The sequence below is a fragment of the Rhinoderma darwinii genome (assembly GCF_050947455.1).
Source record: "Rhinoderma darwinii isolate aRhiDar2 chromosome 2 unlocalized genomic scaffold, aRhiDar2.hap1 SUPER_2_unloc_25, whole genome shotgun sequence".
Classification (NCBI taxonomy): domain Eukaryota; kingdom Metazoa; phylum Chordata; class Amphibia; order Anura; family Rhinodermatidae; genus Rhinoderma; species Rhinoderma darwinii.
In genome coordinates, this window is record NW_027461691.1 from 382,659 (window position 1) to 405,975 (window position 23,317).

General features: G+C 40.9%; 1 long non-coding RNA gene across 1 annotated transcript in view; it reads right to left on the reverse strand.

Annotated features, from left to right (window-relative positions):
* Positions 1–4,236: 4,236 nt before the first annotated feature.
* LOC142674972 (uncharacterized) overlaps positions 4,237–23,317 on the reverse strand; it is a 47,387-nt gene continuing 28,306 nt past the window's right edge. Inside the window, exons 3-4 of the long non-coding RNA XR_012852026.1 lie at positions 10,927–11,031; positions 4,237–4,416 (exon numbers count right to left, since the gene is read on the reverse strand). This is a non-coding gene — a long non-coding RNA (uncharacterized LOC142674972). The remainder of the gene's footprint in view (positions 4,417–10,926; positions 11,032–23,317) is intronic.

The window sequence follows — 23,317 nt, forward strand, 5'->3', positions numbered from 1 at the left end:
CATGTGGTAATAAATGGATATTTGGACACACGGCAGGGCTTAGAAGGGAAAGAGCGCCGTTTGGCTTTTGGAGCTCAAATTTAGCAGGAATGGTTTGAGAGGCCATGTCACATTTACAAAGCCCCTGAGGGGACAAAACAGTGGAAACCCCCCACAAGTGACCCCATTTCGGAAACTACACCCATTGAGGAAATTATCTAGGGGTATAGTGAGCGTTTTGACCCCACAGGTTTTTTGCATAAATTATTGGAAGTAGGCTGTGAAAATGATAATCTAAATTTTTTCAAAGAAAATGTAGGTTTAGCTAATTTATTCTCATTTCCACAAGAACTGAAGGAGAAAAAGCACCGTAAAATTTGTAAAGCAATTTCTCCTGAGTAAAACAATACCCCACATGTGGTAATAAACGGCTGTTTGGACACACGGCAGGGCTTAGAAGGGAAAGAGCGCCATTTGGCTTTTGGAGTCCACATTTAGCAGGAATGGTTTGCGGAGGCCATGTCACATTTACGAAGCCCCTGAGGGGACAAAACAGTGGAAACCCCCCACAAGTGACCCCATTTTGGAGACTACACCCATTGAGGAAATTATCTAGGGGTATAGTGAGCGATTTGACCCCACAGTTTTTTTGCAGAAAATATTGGAAATAGGCCCTGAAAATAATAATCTACATTTTTTCAAAATAAATCTAGGTTTAGCTGATTTTTTCTCATTTCCAGAAGGACTGAAGGAGAAAAAGCACCACAAAATTTGTAAAGCAATTTCTCCCGAGTAAAACAATACCCCACATGTGGTAATAAACGGCTGTTTGGACACACGGCAGGGCTTAGAAGGGAAAGAGCACTATTTGGCTTTTTGAGATCACATTTAGCAGGAATGGTTTGCGGAGGCCAGGTCACATTTGCAAAGCCCCTGAGGGGACAAAACAATGAAAACGCCCAAAAAGGGACTCCATTTAGGAAACTACACCTCTTGAGGAATTCATCTAGGGGTGTAGTAAGCATTTTGACCCCACAGATGTTTCATAGAATTTATTAGAATTAGGCAGTGAAAATAAAAACAGTCCTTTTTCTTCAATAAGACGTAGCTTTAGCGCAATTTTTTTCATTTTCTCAACAAATAAAGGAAAAAAAGAACCCAAAATTTGTAAAGCAATTTCTCCAGAGTACGGCAATACCCCATATGTGGTCATAAACTGCTGTTTGGGAAAACGGCAGGGCTCAGAAGGAAAGGACCGCCATTTGGAGTGCAGATGTTGCTGGATTGGTTTCTGGGCGCCTGTGGGCCCAAAACAGTGGAAACCCCCCAGAAGTGACCCCATTTTGGAAACGACACCCCTCAATGCATTTACCAAGGGGTGTAGTAAGCATTTTAACCCTGCAGGTGTTTTGTAGAAATTAGTGTTCACTCGATGTTGCAGAGTGAAAATGGGATTTTCTTCCATAGATATGCCAATATGTGGTGCCCGGCTTGTGCCACCATAACAAGACAGCCCTCTAATTATTATGCGGTGTTTCCCGGTTTTAGAAACACCCTACATGTGGCCCTAATCTTTTGCCTGGACATATGACAGGGCTCAGGAGTGAAGAGTACCATGCGGAGTGGAGGCCTAATTTGGCGATTTACAAAGTATTGGTTCACAATTGCAGAGGCTCAGATGTGAAATAATAAAAATAAACCCCTGAGAAGTGACCCCATTATGGAAACCGCACCCCTCAAGGCATTTATTAAGAGGTGTAGTGAGCATTTTCACCCCACAGGTCTTTTCCATAAATGAATGCACTGCGGATGGTGCAAATTAAAAATTTATATTTTTCCCTAGATATGCCATTCAGTGGCAAATATGTCATGCCAAGCTTATGACACTGGAGACACACACCCCAAAAATTGTTAAAGGGGTTCTCCCGGGTATGACGATGCCATATATGTTGAAGGAAACTGCTGTTTGGGCACGCTGTAGCGTTCAGAGCCGAGGGAGCACCATTTGGCTTTTGGAGAGCGGATTTTGCTTGGTACTAAATTTGTTTGAGTATTGCTGGTGTTTTATAATGTGGAGGTACATGTAAGCGGGGCGGAGTATATAAGGGGCATAGTCAGGTGGTATGAAAAAAAAATAAAAATCCATAGATGTGTGTTACGCTGTGAAGAAATCCTTTCCGCACAGGCCAGTGTCGCACTGATAAATGGTGTCATTTCTTATCCCCCTTTTGGTCCACACACTGCACCTTTGTAGTTTGAGGAATTTTGCTTGGAAAGTATTGTCCTGGTATAATATGGGCACCGTCGCTTCCAGCGGATATGTTTGGGCCCTCCCTTTCCTGGTTTCCTAATTTTAGGTCCTTGATAAATCGCCTCTTCAAACTGAAGAAATGTTCCCCTCGGGCACAACTGCATATTTTTTTATTTCCTGACTTATTGGAGCCATAACTAATTTTATTTTTCATAGACGTAGCAGTATGAGGGCTGGTTTGTTGCGGGACGAGCTGTAGTTATTATTGGTACCATTTTGGGGTACATGTGACTTTTTGATCACCTTTTATCCTATTTTTTGGGATGCCAGGTAAACAAAAAAATGCAATTCTGGCACAGCTTTTTTCGTTTTTTTTATACAGCGTTCACCATGCGTTATAAATTACATGTTAACTTTATTCTGCGGGTCAGTACGATTCCGGCGATACCTAATTTATAGCACTTTTTTATGTTTTACAACTTTTTTCACAATAAAATTACCTTTGTAAAAAGAATGTATTTTTTTCTGTCGCCAAGTTGTGAGAACCATAACGTTTTAATTTTTTTGTCGACGGAGCTGTATGAGGGCTTGTTTTTTGCGGGACGAGCTATAGTTTTTATAGGTACCATTTTTGGATACGTGCGACTTTTTGATCACTTTGTATTCTAATATTTGTAGGGCAAAGTGACTAAAAAACAGAAACTCTGGTAACGTTTTTTACGTTTTTTTTTACGCTGTTCACCGCGTGCAATAAATAATACAATATTTTGATACCTCAGGTCGTTACGGTCGTGGCGATACCAAATACATATGGTTTATTATTATTTTTCAATAATAAAGGACTTGATAAGAGTAAAAGGGGGATTGTGTTTTATTTGATTACTTGAAACTTTTATTGTTTTCAAACTTTTATTTCTTGCACTTTTTTTTTACACTTTTTTACACTTTTTTATACTTTTTTTACACTTTTCTTCAAGTCCCACTAGGGGACTTGAAGGTCCAACGGTCAGATATATTTTTTTCTAATACATTGCACTACCTATGTAGTGCAATGTATTAGATCTGTCAGTCATTCACTGACAGCAAGCCGATTAGGCTTCGCCTCCCGGCGAGGCCTAAATCGGCTTCCGTAATGGCAGTGCAGGAGACCATTGTGTCTCCTGTTGCCATAACAGCAGTCGCCAGTCCCGATTGCCTGTCAGGGCTTGCGATCTGCTAGTAACCGCTACGATGCAGCAATCGCTTTCGATTGCTGCATCGAAGGGGTTAATGGCAGGGATCGGAGCTAGCTCCGGTTCCTGCCGTTACAGGTGGATGTCCGCTGTACAGTACAGCTGACTTCCACCGCTGATGACGCCGGATCAGCTCCTGACCCGGCGCCATCTTGCCGGCAGCTACGGAAGCCGATCAGGCTCCGCCGCCGGGCAGATCTTGACCGGCTTCGGTGCTAGGCAGACCGGGAGGCCAGTATTAGGCCTCCGGTTGCCATTGCAGCCACCGGAACCCCGGCAATTTCATTGCTGGGGCTCCGATGAGCTGCAAACACCTTAAGTGCAGCGATCGCGTTTGAGCGCTGCACTTAAGGGGTTAATGGCGGGGATCGAAGCTAATTTCGGTCCCCGCCGTTACAGTCGGATGTCAGCTGTAAGATACAGCTGAGATCCGGTGATGATGGCACCGACTCAGCTTCTGAGCCGGTGCCAAACATTTGACGTACATGTACGGCATTTTGCGGGAAGTCAATGCTTTCCATGACGTACATGTACGGCAAATGTCGGGAAGGGATTAATAGGTTTTTTACTAGAAGATGCGAGATTGTATTGAAATGGTATCATGACAAATTGTATAACAACGCAATTCAAGAAAAGTTAATGGTGGGCACATCTGTACAATGTCAGTATTTTGCATCAGTATTTGGAAGTATTTGGAAGCCAAATCCTGCAGTGGTACCTAATGAGAAAAAAAGTATAATGGAAAGATTTGTACCTCTTCCATGTTTTGGACCCACTCGTGGTTTTGGCTTCGTAATACTGATGCCAAATACTGACCAAAAACTGCCGTGTGAAAGTATCCTTAGTGAAATATCTCAAGGGGAAACAGCAATGACATATTCATCAGAGTCATATGTGTCTTGCGTTTGCAGTTTCTCCTCTGATGCATGTCTCTCTTTAGGTGACCTCAGAAACCTAAACAAAATAATTGTGGAATTAATCACCATATAAATACATGTTTTTAATATGCAGAGAAAGCTAATTTTACAATTGAACATTTGTGTGTCGAATATGCAAACTCTTGACTGTATCACAATATTTGGAGGGATATTCTGTTTTATTGTCATTTTTATTTATTCATTTCTAGAATTGGAAACAATACAATTTTGTAATATATATGTAATTAAAATTCTGCTCACATAATTTATTTTTACTAGTGTAGTCGACTCCAGTCTCTGCACAGTATAATGGATTAGTCCTAAGTAATCCACCCATAGGATGGATTCCTGCCTCTGTGGATTATTTGCCTTAATTGCTTAATGCATCTCACCCTTTTGGCATACTTTATAAATCTGGCCAGGCTATTAAGCTTCCTGCCTCAAGTCTAGTTCCTTTCTGACTCTCTCTACAAAATGTTGCTGTCATTTGTGTACCAAACTTGCATTTTTTCCTGACCACGTCTCTGCCTCACGCGGTAACCTATTGCTGCTCATCTGTGTACCGATCCTGGGCTGTTACTGGGCTACTCTTGCTATTATCACCCTCCTACATGATCTAGAATCTTAATCTGCTATAAACCTTAGCAGACTAGTCTGGCTCACATGTGGAATCCCCTGGAACAAGTCCTTTGACAACTATGAAGCAACAAATTGCTGAACTACAAACATTTGGAGCTACTTATCAAAAAAAAAAAATTTTCTCAGCTGCAAAATCGATTGGGAGAGCAATAAAGAGAGATGATTTAATTACAAAGACAACTTTCGTATGTGCGTGGCTCACTCAGCCACAGTCTCAAGTTTACACGCCATTACCCATTGGCGTAACAAACCCCCTGCAAACCTGACCAGAGGGGAAGGGGACCGAATCCCCCTCACGCTTGCTACATTAGTCCCTGGCAATGGTCTGCACCGTGGAACATACAAGGTCCTGACGCTGGCAGCACACAACGTCCATCTCTAAGGTTCAGCGCTTTTTCATACTGTTGACCTGATCTACAAGATAGGTCATCAGTATATGATCGGTGGGGGTGTAACACCCAGACCCCATACCGATCAGCTTTTGGGGATGCTTCCAGGCCCTGGATGTTATGCGGTGGCTTGTGTCAGAAGCAGAAGGCTTCCGTACACTGTATTGCAGCCGTGCGGGGTTATTGCAGCTCTGCTCCTATTCACTATGAAACACTGCCCTGTGCTCGGACAACCTCTTTAACCCCTTAAGGACGCAGCCTAGTTTTGGCCTTAAGGCTCAGAGCCCATTTTTCAAATCTGACATATTTCACTTTATGTGGTAATAACGTCGGAATGCTTAAACCTATCCAAGCGATTCTGAGATTGTTTTCTCGTGACACATTGGGCTTCATGTTCGTGGTAAAATTTGGTCGATATATTCAGTGTTTATTGGTGAAAAATTGCAAAATTTAGAGAAAATTTTGAAAAAATTGCATTTTTCTGAATTTAAATGCATCTGCTTGTAAAACAGACGGTTATACCACCCAAAATAGTTACTAGTTCACATTTCCCATATGTCTACTTTAGATTGGCATCGTTTTTTGAACATTCTTTTATTTTTCTTGGACGTTACAAGGCTTAGAACATAAACAGCAATTTCTCATATTTTTAAGAAAATTTCAAATGCCTTTTTTTTAAGGTACCTCTTGAGTTCTGAAGTGGCTTTGTGGGGCCTATGTATTAGAAACCCCCATAAAACACCCCATTTTAAAAACTAGACCCCTCAAAGTATTCAAAACAGCATTTAGAAAGTTTTTTAACCCTTCAGGCATTTCACAGGAATTAAAGCAAAGTGGAGGTGAAATTTGCAAATTTAATTTTTCTTGCTGAATTTCAATTTTATTCATTTTTTTTTCTGTAACACAGAAGGTTTTACCAGAGAAACACTACTAAATATGTATTGTCCAGATTCTGCAGTTTTCAGAAATGTCCCACATGTGGCTCTACTGCGCTCGTGGACTAAAACACAAGCCCTAGAAGCAAAGAAGCACCTAGTGCATTTTGAGTCCTCTTTTTTATTACAATATATTTTAGGCAGCATGCCAGGTTTGAAGAGGTGTTGAGGTGCCAAAACAGTAGGAATCCCCCAATAGTGACCCCATTTTGGAAACTACACCCCTCGAGGAATTCATTTATGGTTGTTGTTACCATTTTGACCGCACAGTTTTTTCACAGCACGTATTTGAATTGGGCTGTGAAATGAAAAAAATGTAATTTTTCCAATAAAATGTCATTTGTGATCAAAATTTCTTATTTTCACAGGGAACAAAATACCCCATTTGGTTGCCCAATTTGTCCTTAGTGTGGTAATACCCCATTTGTGGTGATAAACTGCCGTTTGGGCCCATGGGAGGGCGCAGAAGGAAAGGAGCGCTATATGTTTGTTGGAGTCCAGATTTTGCTGGATTGGTTTTCGGGTGCCATGTCGCATTTGCAGAGCCTCAGGGGTATCAAAGCAATGGAAACCCACCAAAAGCGACCCCATTTTGGAAACTACACCCCTCAAGGAATTCATTTATGGTTGTTGTTAGCATTTTGAGCACACAGTTTTTTCACAGCACCTATTTCAATTGGGCTGTGACATTAAAAAAATAAAAAATTACATCTTATTGGAAAAAATTTCATCAAAATTTCTTATTTTCACAGGGAACAAAATGCTCAATTTTGTTGCCCAATTTCTCCTGAGTGCAGCAATACCCCATTTGTGGCAATAAACTGCCGTTTGGGCCCATGGGAGGCCTCAGAAGGGAAGGAGCGCTGTGTGTTCTTTGGAGTACAGATTTTGCTGGTTTGGTTTTCGGGTGCCATGTCGCATTTGCAGAGCCCCAGAGGTATCAAAGCAATGGAAACCCACCAGAAGTGACCCCATTTTGGAAACTACACCCCTCAAGGAAATCATTTATGGGTAATGTGACCATTTAGACCACATAGTTTCTTCACAGAACTTATTTGAATTGGGCTGGGAATTAAAAAAATATATATTTTTTCCAATAATATGTCATTTTAGCTCAAAAATTCTTATTTTCACAAGAAATAAAATACTCCATTTTGTTGCCCAATTTGTCCTGAGAGCGGCAATACCCCATTTGTGGTGATAAACTGCCGTTTGGGCCCATGGGAGGGCTCAGAAGGAAAGGACCACCATTTGGCCTACTGGGGATTTTCTAGTGCGAAGTCATGTATGCAGAAGCCCCTGAGGTACCAGTACAGTTGAAACCCGCAAGAAGTGACCCCGTTTTAAAAACTACACCCTTAAGGCATTCATCTAGAGGTGTAGTGAGCATTTTGACCGGAGACCTACACCCCATAAACTGTAATGTGGGTTCTCCCGGGTATGGCAATACCCTACATGTGGCTGTTATCAGCTGCCTGGGCACACAGCAGGGCTCAGAGGGGAAAGACGAGGGGGGATAAGCTGTGTGGAGTGCATCAGGGTAAGTAAAATTGGGGTAAATTATAAACCAAGGGATGTATGATAAATTTTAAAACACTCTTTCATACAGAGCTCTGGTTATTCGGGACACGTGTCACATTGATATATTGTGTCATCCCTTATCGCCCTCTTATAGCAGACTTTGCACCTCTATTGACTATTTCCCTTCTTGCCAGTTTGGGGAACTTCTCCTGGAAAGTGTTGCCGCCCTGGTACGATGCGTGTGGCCCCGCTTCCAGAAGTACTGGGTGCCCCCCCTTCTTGGTCCCTAAAGATTAGGTTCTTGATAATCACCTCTTGAAATTCCAGGAAAGTTCCCGTTTGGCCTGCACATCGATGCAGCACGTACGCATTGTACAAAGCCATCTGTATGATGTGCCCGGCCAGCTTCTTATACCACACCGCATGGCGCTGTAGGGCTTCAGGATTTGATCTTACAAGTCCATCCCTCCCATGTACCTATTGTAGTCAAGGATGCAGTTTGTTTTGGGGGTGGCCTTTCCTTCATATATCCTAAACCTGTAGGTATACCCTGATGCACTCTCGCACAGCTTATACATCTTCACGCCATACCTTGCCCTCTTACCCGGCAGGTACTCTCGGAATTGAACCCTCCCTTTAAAATGTACCAGGGACTCATCAATAGAAATACACTTCTCGGGGTGTATGCTTGGGAAAACCGGGCACTGGAACGGTCTAATAGGGGTCTCCGTTTATACAAACGGTCAAAACTGGGGTCATCTCGGGGTGGGCACGGCTCATTATCAGTATAATGTTAGAAGCGAAGTATTGCCTCATTTTTTTTTTTTTTTAGGTTTCAGTTCAGTTCTGAAGTTGCTTTGAGGGGCCCATATATTAGAAACCCCTATCAAACACCCCATTTTAGAAATTAGACCCCTCAAAGTATTCACAACAGCATTTAGAAAGTTTATGAACTCTTTAGGTGTTTCACAGAAATTTAGAGCAAAGTAGAGGTGAAATTTACATATTTTTTTTGTCAGAAAATCCTCTTTATACCATTTTTTTTATAACACAAAAGGATTTATCAGAGAAACACAAATTAATATGTATTGCCCAGATTCTGCAGTTTTGAGAAATATCCCACATGTGGCCCTAGTGCGGTAATGGACTGAAGCACCGGCCTCCGAAGCAAAGGAGCACCTAGTGGATTTTGAGGCCTCTTTTTTATTAGGCACCATGTCCGGATTGAAGAGGTCTGGTGGTGCCAAAACATTGGGAACCCCCCAAAAGTGACCCCAATTTGGAAACTAGACCCCTTGAGGAATCCATTGTAGTTTTCTTGGGGTGCATGCGACTTTTTGATCAGTTTTTATTCTATTTTTAGGTGGCGTGGTGACTAAAAAACAGCAATTCTACTATTGTTTTTTTATTCTTTTTTTTCTACAGCGTTCACCGTGCGCTATAAATGACATATTCACTTTATTCTGCGGGGCGATACGATTACGGCGATACCAGATGTTTATAGTTTTTTTTTATGTCTTATGGCGTTTGCACAATAAAATACGTTTTGTAAACAATCATTCACTTTTTGTGTTACTTTATTCTAAGAGCCAGAACGTTTTTATTTTTCAATCAATAACGCCGTGCAAGGACTTATTTTTTGCGTAACGAACTGTAGTTTCGATCAGGACCATTTTTAGGTAGATGCGACTTTTTGATCTCTTTTTATTCCATTTTTTGGGAGGTGAAGTGACCAAAGAATTGTGATTGTGGTACGGTTTATTATTATTTTATTTTACGGCGTTCACCGTGCGGGATAAATAATGAAATAATTTTGTAGTTCAGGCCGTTACGGACGCGGCGATACCAATTATGTATAGTTTATTTGTTTGTTTATATATTTTTATTAATAATAAAGGACTGATAAGGGAAAAAGGGGTATTTTTACTTTTAATACTTTTAAATCTTTTATTTTCTTATTTTTACACATCTTTTTTTAACTTTTTTTTAACTTTATTACTTTGTCCCACTAGGGGACATGAGGACAGGAGGCTCTGATCGCTATTCTAATACACTGCACTACATGCGTAGTGCAGTGTATTAGAACTGTCAGCTACTCACTGACAGCAAGCATAGTGGGTCCTGACGTTGTCAGGACCCACTAGGCTTCCGTCTATGGCATAGCCGGACGCCATTGTTTGGTGTCCGGTTGCCATAGTCACCATCGCCGGCCGCTATCGCGTAGCAGGCCGGCGATGGCAGCTTAACCCCTAAAAAGCCGCGATCTCTATAGAACGCGGCTTTTAAGGGGTTAATCAGCGGGGACACAGCGATCGGTCCCCGCTGTAGGAGCTGTGACAGCTGCTGAACAAGACAGCAGCGTCACAGCTCCTGTATGTGTCGGGAGGACGGCCAAAACGGCCGTTACTCCCGTGACGTACTATTACGGCATGGAGCGCGAACGATACAGCTGCCATGACGTAATAGTACGTCAAGGAGCGGGAAGGGGTTAATTATGCTACATATATTTTTCAAATTTACTAGTGAAAAGAAAAATGTATTGCTTACAATTAATCTTCTGACAGATGAAGCTCCAGTGTTGGCTTCTCTTTATGTAGAAAAGGATAGTAATCTTCTGAATTTTTTGGATGACTGTATCACTGCTATGAATCAAGTTTTAGATGATCCTAATTGTTATGCCACAGCTGAAGTTAGACTGCATAATCTGCGGCAAGGAAGGTGCTCAGTTCCGGAATGCACAGAAGAGCTGCTGGGTAACTGATACCACAGGGAAGCTAGCGGCTCAGAAGAGCCAATTTCAGAGAGGGCTTTCAGAGCAAGTGAAGGATGTACTTTCCAAAGTGATAACGCCAGAAAAGTTGGAGGACTTAATGCAATTGTGCATTCAAATTGATCAGAGACTTAATGAAAAACGAAAGACTATACTGTGGGTATTTGGAGATAATCCTGCCTTCTCCTTCGATCAATCAAGTCAGAATACTCAGAAAGATACTGAATCTATATCTGAATCAATTTGACTTTATGTTATTCAAAAACAACAGCAGAAAAAGAGAGGCGACCTACAGAAAATATTTGCCTTTATTGAAGTGTACTATGCTGTTTATTGCTCAAATTAGATCCGTAGGACGATCGCTGTCAAAGATGTAATAGAAAATGGAGACGTCTGATCTGTTGGATTACAAAATACATGACATTTTTCCTCTGTCACAGGACGAAGACAAGTTGTTGGCACCAGAGAATCTTGTTTTATAGTGCCAATACACATATGCACTAAAACACATGAGATTTCTTGTTCTGATATATTTGACCCCTATCATCATGGCCTTTTTCTCATGAAATTAAGCATCTTCAAGTTCTCATCATGCCTGATCATCAAGAAGTTATTCATTTCCAACTGTTTCATCTCCAAAGTTTTCAGTGATTTGGGGAATTCCTTGGCTTTTTACTCACAAACTATTCATCAGTTGGGAAACACGTTGTATACATTTTCCATCTGAGTATTGTCAGCTAAATTGTCTGCCTAAACTTTTTCAATACTTGAGAACACATCAATATCTGAACTTGCTGTTAACCCCTTAATACCGAAGGTATTTTAAACCTTAATGACCGAGCAATTTTGTAGGATTTTCCATCGTCACATTCAAAGATCTATAACTTTTTTATTTTTGTGTCGACAGAGCTGTATAAGGACTTTTTTTTTTTTGCGGGACAAGTTGTATTTTATAATAGCACCATTTTGGGATACATATAATTTATTGATTAACTTTTTAATAACTTTTTTAAAAAACAGACATTTTTTTGCGTCTTAATTTTACGCCGTTTACCGTGTGGTATAAATAACATAATAACTTTATTCAGCGGGTCGTTACAATTGTGGCGATATCAAATTTATATTGATTTTTTTTATGTTTTCCTACTTTTACACAGTAACAACACATTTTTTTCAAAATTATTTGCTTTTGTGTCGCCATATTTTAAGAGCCATAACTTATTTATTTTTTGACCGATGCAGCTGTATGAGGGCTTTTTTTTTTGCAGGACGATTTGTAGTTTTTATTGGTACCATTTTGGAGTAGATGCGACTGTTTGATCAGTTTTTGTCAAATACTTTTGAAGGCAGGATGAATAGAAAACAGCAATTCTGGCGTTGTTTTTTATTATATTTTTTACGCCGTTCACTGTGCAGGTTAAATTATGTAATTATTTTATGGTTGAGTTCGTTCCGGACGCGGCGATACCAAATATGAGTAACTTTTAACTTTTTTTTCATTATAAAGTATTTTGTAAGGGGAAAAAGTGGGTATTTATTTTTTATTTTTTTACTTGGGACATTTATTTATTTCAAACTTTATTTAACTTTTTTTTACTTATTTTAGTCCCACTGGGGGACTTTACAGTGCAAACTTTTGATCGCTATTATAATACACTGCAATACTTCGGTATTGCAGTGTAATATTGCCGGTCAGTCTAAAACTGACACGCACCTGTTAGGTCATGCATCTGGCATAGCCGTACAGGCAATCACTAAAGGCAGACCTGGGGGCCTTTGTTAGGCCCCCAGGCTGCCATAGAACCCATCGTCACCCCGCGATGCACGCGGGGATGCCAGTGGGATGAGAGAGGGAGACCCCTCCCTCTAAAATCACTCAGATGCGGCGCTCGCTATTGAATGCCGCATCTGAGGGGTTAAATATGATCGGAGAACACTGCTAGTGGTCTCCAATCGTTTTCCTGAAGCCCGAGGCTGTTAGCAACAGCACGGGCTTCAGGAGATCCCCGGATGATGCGGGGAAAGTTCTTCTGAAGTGCCGACGTGAAAAGGCGGCACTTCAGAAGAACTACCCTGAATGGCCGACGTAAAAAAAACTATACGCCGGTCGTTAAGGGGTTAAAGATTAATTACCATCACAATACAAAGAATTTCAGGATGTCTGTTATAAAAAGAATGCAGATAAGCCACCTCCACATGGTTAATGATTGCCCAATAGAACTGTTACCCATAGCTACATAACCCTTTGGTCAAATCTACTTTCTTTCGGAAACAGAACTGAAAGCCCTTAAGGAATATTTGGATGAAAATTTGAATACAGGCTTTATCTTTCCATCTACATGTCCTGCGGGAGCACCCTTGTTCTTTGTTGAGAAGAAATATTTAACCTTACGTCCCTGCATTGATTATAGGGAGCAAAAAAACTAACAGTTAAAGACCGATATCCTCTGGGGGTGTGGCTAGCCGGAGAACTGAGCAGACGTGCTTTCAGGAGCTCCGCATCTAAAAGAAAGAATCTAATAACATCACAGCCTTTGAAGCTATTTTTTGAAAGCTGAACCGGTGTGGTAGTGCAAAGAGATTCTCTGCAGCTGGTCAATCATCGCTGGATTCTTTGCAGACATGTTTAATACCATTGTGGCCTAGACCATGCTCAGACCACGCGCTACACCAATGGGGACAGCTGCCACGCAGGCTCAGAAACATCATCAAAGGTGAGCGGCGTACCAATCAAGAGATTAAATCTCTCCCCAGTCATATTTAAACAAAAGGTTAAGGCGTAAACTATAACGCAGCCTGTTCGATTTCTACCGCATGTAAGGGCAGACCCGTGCCCCCCCCTCTTAGATCTCTGAGACACTGACGTTTACAGACGCCCTGTTTATGCGATGGGGAAGCACTGTTGAGGTGTAACACAGAGAGTCACCGACCCCACAGACGTACGAAAGGATCAAAGACACCGTCCGAACTGAGTCCTTATTCACTTGGCTAGGAACGGCACTCATACTAACATACCTAAATAACATGCCTAAAGTATGCAAACATTGCACGGAGAGCATCAGTCACCTTCCCCAGATACTAAACGGTAGGACATACCATTGAGAAGACATAAAAGGAAGCGAGGCAGCACATCCAAAAAAGTGGGAATTTATTCACCCAATTCAGAACACTGTGGGTGCGGAAGCCATAATGTAATTCCCACTACAGTCCAATATTGTTCTGTGCAAAGTGATAGGACCGATGGCAATAGACAAAAACAAAAATGTCACAGCACCAGAAAAAATGCTGCAAAGTGTACATGTCACAAAATAGGACTGGGTACAAAGTCCCTATGAGTACACACAAAAAAAAGAAGCGTGGCAGCACATCCAAAAAAGTGGGAATTTAATATTGGGCTGTAGTGGGCTTACGCACCCCCAGTGTTCTGCATTGGGTGAATAAATTCCCACTTTTTTTTGGATGTGCTGCCTCGCTACTTTTTTTGTGTGTACTCATAAGGACTTTGAACCCAGTCCCATTTTGAGGCATCCACTCTTTGCTTCATTTTCATTGAAAATAACTTTGGGAAAGGGAAGAAACCAAACCCTTACTAGGCCTCAAAAAAGGGGACTGAATATTGTCCTATACTGGAAAATGAACACGGCGTCCAGAACGCTATTTATGCAGTAAATGCTTTCTTTTACAGCAAGATAAAATAACAGCCTTGCAGAGTGCCCTCACCAGAGAAATAAAGGTCTACATTTTACTGTAAATCTCTATGGTCTCAGAACAACTAATTACCTTTCTACAGAACTGTGAATTTAAACAAGAAAGAGCATAGTTCTAAAATTTCTGGACTCTCTGTGGTCTTCTGATTAGCTTCTAATCTGAGTATTCAATCTAAAAAGGAAATTTACTACTAGACCTATCAGCACAAGTGGTCCGTCCTACAAATTTAGAGAATATCATTTATACTCAGTAGTAGTTCAGAACATGTATTAACCCCTTCCCGCTCAGCTTAGTACTATTACGTCGTGCTGAGCGCATCGTTGCGCTCAGTTCAGTAATAGTACTGACCTGAGTTAACACGGTGCCATCTTTCCCCGGCGCAGGCTATCACAGCTCAGTGTGCAGGGACAGATCGCGGTGGTCCCCGCCGATTAACTCCTTAGAAGCCGCGTTCAATAGCGATCGCTGCTTCTTAGGGGTTAAGCCACAATCGACGGCCCGCTACACGATAGCAGCCCGCGATGGCTGCTATGGCAACCAGAGTACTAATAATGGACTCTGGCTACACCATCAACGGAAGCCTAGTGGGTCCTGACAAAGTCAGGACCCACTATGCTTGCTGTCAGCGAATAGCTGACAGCTCTAATACACTGCACTACGCGTGTAATAGAATAGTGATCAGGGCCTCCTGCCCTCAAGTTCCCTAGTGGGACAAAGTAAAAAAAAGTGTAAAAAAGTTAAAAAAAAGTTGTGTCAAAATAAGAAAATAAAAGTTTTAAAAGTGATAAAAGTACAAATCCCCGTTTTTCCCTCATCAGTCCTTTATTATTAATAAAAATATATAAATAAACAAATAAACTATACATAATTGGTATTGCCGCGTCCATAACGGCCTGAACTACAAAGCGATGTAAAAGAAAATAATAATAAACCGTACTAGAATCACAATTGTTTGGTCACTTCATCTGCCAAAAAATGGAATAAAAAGAGATCAAAAAGTTGCATGTACCTAAAAATGGTACTGATCGAAACTACAGTTCGTTACGCAAAAAATAAGTCCTTGCACGGCTTTCCTGATGGAAAAATAAAACAGTTATGGCTCTTAGAATAAGGTAACACAAAAAGTAAATGATTTTTTACAAAATGTATTTTATTGTGCAAACGCCATAAGACATAAAAAAACTATACACATCTGGTATTGCCGTAATCGTATCGCCCCACAGAATAAAGTGAATATTTCATTTATATCGCACGGTGATCGTTGTAAAAAAAAATAGAATAAGAAACAATAGTAAAATTGCTGTTTTTTAGTCACCACGCCTCTTAAAAATAGAATAAAAACTGATCAAAAAGTCGCGTGCACCCCATGAAAACTACAATGAATTCCTCAAGGGGTCTAGTTTTCAAAATAGGGTCACTTTTGGGGGTTTTCCCACTGTTTTGGCACCACAAGACCTCTTCAAACCGGACATGGTGCCTAATAAATTAAATTAATTAAATTTCACCTCTACTTTGCTCTAAATTCCTGTGAAACACCTAAAGGGTTAATACATTTTCTAAATGCTGTTGTGAATACTTTGAGGGGTCTAGTTTCTAAAATGGGGTGTTTGATAGGGGTTTCTAATATATAGGCCCCTCAAAGCAACTTCAGAACTAAACTGGAACCTAAAAAATAAATAAAAATGAGGCAATACTTCGCTTCATACATTATACGGATAATGAGCAGTGCCCACCCCGAGATGACCCCAGTTTTGACCGTTTGTATAAATGGAGACCCCTATTAGTAGACCGTTTCAGTGTCCGGTTTTCCCAAGCATACACCCCCGAGAATAGTATTTCTATTGATGAGTGCTTGGTACATTTTAAAGGGAGGCTTCAATTCCGCCAGTACCTGCCGAGTAAGAGGGCAAAGTATGGCGTGAAGATGTATAAGCTGTGCGAGGGGGTATCAGGGTAAACCTACAAATTTAGGATATATGAAGGGAAGGACACCAGTATTCAGCCCCCAGAATGCCCCCCTTTACTGGGAGTTAATACAAAAATTGTGTGGGATTTTGTGCACCCACTACTGGACCAGGGTTACCACCTCTACCTGGATAATTTTTATACCAGTGTCCCACTCTTCAACTGCCTCGCTTCCAGAAGTCCTGCGGCATGCGGCACTGCTAGAAGAAATCTGAGAAGCCTCCCTAAGACTCTGCTTGGGCAAACAAGAAGTGGTGAGAGCTGGGCACAATCCAGCAGCAATATATTGTGTGTCAAGTACAAGACAAGAGAGATGTCCCACCAGTATCCATGTACCTGTATGAGGTACCAGAACAGAGACCCCCAAACCAGACTGCATCCTGGACTACAGTAGGTACATGGGAGGGGTGGACTTGTCAGATCAAGTCCTGAAGCCCTACAGTACTTCTGGAAGCGAGGCCACACGCATCGTACCAGGGCAACACTTTCCAGAAGAAGTTCCCCAAACTGGCAAGAAGGGAAAAAGTCAAAAGAGCTGCAAAGTCTGCTATAAGAGGGGGATAAGGAAGGACAAAATATACCAATGTGACACATGTCCCGAAAAACCAGAGCTCTGTATGAAAGTGTTTTAAAATTTATCATCCATCCCTTTATTTTTAATTTACCACAGTTTGACTTACCCTGATGCACTCCGCGCAGCTTACCCCTCCTCATATTTCCCCTCTGAGCCCTACCTCAGGGGCTTCTGCGTACATGACTTAGCACCAGAAAATCTCCAGTAGGCCAAATGGTGGTCCTTTCCTTCTGAGCCCTGCCGTGTGCCCAGGCAGCTAATAACAGCCACATGTAGGGTATTGCCATACCCGGGAGAACCCACATTACAGTTTATGGGGTGTATGTCTCCGGTGGCACATGCTGGGCACAATATATCGGACACTGACATGGCATATATATATAGAAAAATTGCAACTCTCACTCTGCACCATCTGTTGCGCATTATCTTTTACACAGTACCTGTGGGGTCAAAATGCTCACTACACCTCTAGATGAATTCCTTAAGGGGTGTCGTTTTTAAAATGGGGTTCACTTCTCAGGGGTTTCAACTGTACTGGTACCTCAAGGGCTTCTGCACACATGACTTAGCACCAGAAAATCCCCAGTAGGCCACATGGTGGTCCTTTCCTTCTGAGCCCTCCCATGGGCCAAAACGGCAGTTTATCACCACAAATAGGGTATTGCCGCACTCAGGACAAATTGGGCAACACAATGGGGTATTTTATTCCTTGTGAAAATAAGAAATTTTGAGCCAAAACTACATCTTATTGGAAAAAAGTTGTTTTTTTTGTAATTCACAGCCCAATTCAAATAAGTTCTGTGAAAAAACTGTGGGGTCTAAATGGTCACAACACCCATAAATGAATTCCTTGAGGGGTGTAGTTTCCAAAATTGGGTCACTTCTGGTGGGTTTCCATTCCTTTGATACCTCTGGGGCTCTGCAAATGCGACATGGCACCCGAAAACCAATCCAGCAAAATCTGGACTCCTAAGAGCACATAGCGCTGTTTTATGGGGGTTTCTAATACATAGGCCCCTCAAAGCCCCTTCAGAACTGAACAGGTACCTTAAAAAAAAGGCTTTTGAAATTTTCTTAAAAATATGAGAAATTGCAGTTTATGTTCTTAGCCTTGTATCGTCCAAGAAAAATTAAATAATGCTCAAAAAACTATGCCAATCTAAAGTAGACTTATGTGAAATGTGAACTAGTAACTATTTTGGGTGGTATAACCATCTGTTTTACAAGCAGATGCATTTAAATTCAGAAAAATGCTATTTTTTCAAATTTTTCTCTAAATTTTGCAATTTTTCACAAATGAACACTGAATATATCGACCAAATTTTACTACTAACATAAAGCCCAATGTCTCACGAGAAAACAGTCTCAGAATCGCTTGCATAGGTTTAAGCATTCCGACGTTATTACCACATAAAGTGAAATATGTCCGATTTAAAAAATGGGCTCTGAGCCTTAAGGCCCAAACTAGGCTGCAACCTTAAGGGGTTAATATGGGAACCCTAAATGTCCTATTTACATAATACAGTTCTTCCAGCAAGTTATATAAGAAAGGGATCATAATGGGCAAACCCAAAAAAAACTCAATCGATGAACAAGTCAAAAACAGCAAAACCACAAAAAAAGGTAAAGAAAAAAAAGGTAAAGAAATGGAAATTACCAGCCTATGGGGAAAATCAAAGCTCGATTTCAAGAGTTGATCCTAAGAAAGATAAATCTAAGGATAATTTTGCAACTTCATGTTGGTCAGACAGTGAAGAAGAAGACCTAGCAATACAAGATTCCTCTGATCTCAAGGACTATATTAAAGAGTCTCTGTCACCACATTATAAGTGCCCTACCTCGTACATAAAGGGATTGTCACTGTAATGTAGATAACAACAGTGTTTTTTATTTTGAAAAACAATAAATTTTGAGCAAGTTATGCACAATTTTAGATTTATGCTAATTTGTTTCTTAATAGAGAACTGGGCGTGTTTTTACTTTTTTACCAACTGGGCATTGTGGAGAGAAGTGTATGACGCTAACCAATCAGTGACCAATCAGCGTCATACACTTCTCTCCATTCATTTTTAGCAGTGCTCACAACACAGCGTGATCTTGCGAGATCACGCTGTGCAGTCACATACTCCCATATTAACTTTACCGAAGTGTCTTGGGAGTGGATAGACATCACCTCCAGCCAGGACGCGATATCTATTCATCACTCCTGACACTTCGGTAAAGTTTCTGTGAATGACAGCACACGTGATCTCGCGAGATCTCATTATGTAGGAGATAGGGCACTTATAATGTGGTGACAGAGCCTCTTTAAAGCTCTTCCTACAACGGCCTGTATCTGGAGCTTATTTAAAGAATTTACCCAGACAGTAAAAGAAGAAATATCAGAAAAGAGGAATGATGTTAAACAAGCCTTTACCAGAATCCAATCCCTAGAGTATATCTGCACCCGAGTTATCTCTAATGTTGAAAGAATGTCTGAGATACTCATGGACAAGCAAAACAAAATGTTTTTGCAAAGACTACATATAGATGACCTTGAAAATAGATCTAGAATAAATAACCTGAGAATAAGAGGTATACCTGATAAATAAATTCCTAATGTACTCACTCAAATATTCAACTAACTTCTGGGGAAAGAAGAAAGCCATGATATAAGTCTCAAAAGAGCACACAGACTGTTCTTGCCCAAATCTGTCGGCCCAGAAAAACCGAGAGACATTCTATGTTGCACACAAAAATTTTAAATGAAAGAAGAAATACTACTGAAAGCAAGATACGCTAAGAGAATTGAATATGAAGAAATGAAAGCAAAACTCTTATTTATCAAGACCTCTCTAAACTCACTTTGGAACTGAGAGGCCAACTATAAACTTTGAGTAAAACATTGAGAGAGAGGGAGAAGTATCCCCTACAGGTGGATGTTTCCCTTTGGACTTGAAATAACTTTACACAACAAAACAATGACCGTTAAAACGCTAGATGACCTGGACTTTGTCCTTAGCTAATTGGATTTATGTAATCTACAAATTCCAGATTGGACCAGTCCAAAAGAACAACTCAACTTTCCACAACTTCTAAAACATGACAATTGGGAAACAACTAACCCAAAGAAAACTAAAAAGATGAAAAAGACAAAGGCATCAATATTTTCAATAAGAGACTTCAAATACTGCAGTTTTTAGAAAAGGAACGAGTAGACTTTGCATTATTACAGGAAACCCATTTTAAAAAAAGACTACACTATATTAACAACAAATAAGGCTTATAGAAAGTGGTATAATTCATCTACACCTCATAAAAGATCTAAAGGGGTTGCCATTATTATCATCAAAAGGGTTCCTTTCACTTACAAAGATGTAGTGATAGATATTGAAGATAGATAGTTTTTTTTCTGAAGGGAATTATCTTTGGTAGAATATTCACGTTTGCAAATTGCGCCCAACACTAATCAGGAAAAAATTTCAAGCAAATATTACTAAAACTTGAGAAATTCAATGAGGGCAATTTAATCGCAGGTGGTGACTTTAATACAGCACTTCAACCCTCATTAGACACTCTTTGCAGAGTTTCATTTAGTTGATGTATGGAGAACTCGATACCCTTCTACCAGAGATTATTCATTCTATTCAACCGTTCATAAAAAGTATTCTAGAATAGACTATTTGCTTATTTCTCATCCCCCTTATCAATGCTATAACACAGGTGAAATATGGTTCAATTACACAATCGGACCATGCTCCACTTATGTTAAAACTTTCAATCTCAAAAAAACAGAGCATCAATTATGTCAACTGGAAGCTAAATGATAGCTTACTCCAGAGGCGTAGCTAAGTTCTCTTGCTCCCGTAGCAAAGATTCAGATTGGCGCAACCCCCCCCCAACTTATTTCCCGACTTCTCCTTCCCCCTCGCCATGTTTTCTTTCCCTACCAATCAATGAGGTGTAATTTTTTTTTCACAATTTTTTTAATGTAACGCGAGTATAAAAGCATTTCTACATTTTACAAGCGATATAGTTCTATAATGTAATTAACATAAAAATTAATTAACAGAAAATAAATTAAAGAGGCCACACACAGCCCCCTGTAGATAGCGCCACACACAGCTCGCTTCCCCCCTAGTAGATAGCGGAACACTCCCCCCCCCTTGTAGATAGTGCCACACACAGCTCGCTGCCCCTTTGTAAATAACGCCACACTCCCCTTCCTTGTAAATAGCGCCACATTCCCCCGTTTTAAATAGCGCCACACTCCCACCCCTTGTACTTAGCGCCACACTGTGAACAGACCGGTGAGCGGTAGCCTACTGCTACCACTCTCCGTTCTGCCTGGTGTGACTTACCGGAGAAGCCGAGGAGGTCATGCGGCGCAGGCAGCGGCGGAGTTCCTTCTGACTAGGGTTGGTGACAGGCAGGGCCGGCCTTAGCTTGGATGGCGCCCTGTGCGGGACACTCTATTGCCGCCTCCTACACAAACCAAAACTTAACCACATATATGGACACACTAGAACATATATACTGTACATACATAAAGACGGATATTTAGACATACAGGCAAATATACATACACACATTCTGGAATACATACATACAGGTAAATATATAGACGTACAGACACATATACACACACACACACACACACACACACACACACACACACACACCGGCAGATAAATATACAGACAGGAACATATACAAATACATAAAAGGCACAAATATAGAAGCACAAAGACACATTCACAAACAGACCCATATATATACACACGCACACAGGCACATATGTACACAGCACAGGTAATGTAGTAGTGTTACCTGCAGTCCTATGTAACACCACAGATAACACAGTGATAACTCTGAGTACAGATAATGTAGTAACTGCTGCCTGCAGTCCTATGTAACACCACAGATAACACATAGTGATAACTCTCGGATTACAGATAATGTAGTAGCTGTTGCCTGCAGTCCTATGTAACACCACAGATAACACATAGTGATAACTCTCTGAGTACTGATAATGTAGTTGTGTCCCCTGCAGTCCTATGCAACACCACAGATAACGCAGTGATAACTCTCTGAGTACAGATAATGTAGTAGATGTTACCTGCAGTCCTATGTAACACCACAGATAACACAGTGATAACTCTCTGAGTACTGATAATTTAGTAGATATAAGAGACAAATACATGCAGAGACACAGACAGACAGAGACACACACACACACACACACACACACACACACACACACACACTGTAACATATACACATACAAACACAGAGACACACACTGTATTCACACTACACACACATATACACACAGACACTCACCATGTCTCCTTGCTGACAGGTCAGGACAGGCTGTGGGCGGAGCTTCCTCTCTGCTTCTCGGCATGTGTAACTTCAGAGCTGGAAGGCTGCAGCACGGGAGTGGATCTGTCCCCTGACCCGAGTAATCTGACATCATGTCACTGATGTGAGGTCAGGTGACAAGTCAGGTGACTGGCCTGGTCCATTCCCTGGCCGTCACAGACCCCAGTCAGAACGCCCTAATTTCTTGGCTCTTCCTAAGCTGTTGCAGGTGTCTGACATACGGGGCGCCTGTCAGCAGCGATCAGCTGCTCTTCGGCGCCCCCCCTTCCCTTGCGCCCGGGGCACATGCCCCACCTGCCCCCCCCCTAGCTACGCCCCTGGCTTACTCACTAACCAAGAAGACAAAGCCCACTTGCTCTCACATATACAAGAATATCTCTTAGATAATATTCCTGATAACAACTGTAATTCAAACACTTGGAAACCGCAGAAAGCTGTAATTGGAGGTTTTCTAATTGAATTAGGCTCAGAAAAAAAAAAGAAGAAAACAAAAAAATCACGAACTTTTAGAACAACTAAAGATAGATATTGGAACTAAAATATAAGAAATCATTATGTATAAAATCAGAAAAATAACTATTTAACCCTTTCAGGACCAAGGTCATTTAGGCCTTCAGGACCAGCCCCATTTTTTCAAATCTGACTTGTGTAATTTTATGTGGTAATAACTCTGGAATGCTTTTGCCTATCCAAGCGATTCTGAGATTGTTTTCTCGTGACATATTGTACTTTATGTTAGTGAAAAAATGTGGTCAATAAATTCATTGCTTATTTGTGAAAAACACAAAAATTTAAAGAAAATTTGCAAAAATTATTATTTTTCTAATTATAAATGTATCTACTTGTAAAACAGATAGTAATACCACACAAAATTGTTGCTAATTAACATCCCCCATATGTCTACTTTATATTTGCATCTTTTTTTGAACATTATTTAATTTTTCTAGGACATTACAAGGCTTAGAACTTAAGCCGCAATTTATGACATTTTCAAGAAAATTTCAAAAGGCTATTTTTCAAGGACCCGTTCAGTTCTGAAGTGGCTTTGAGGGCACTTATGTACTAGATAGACC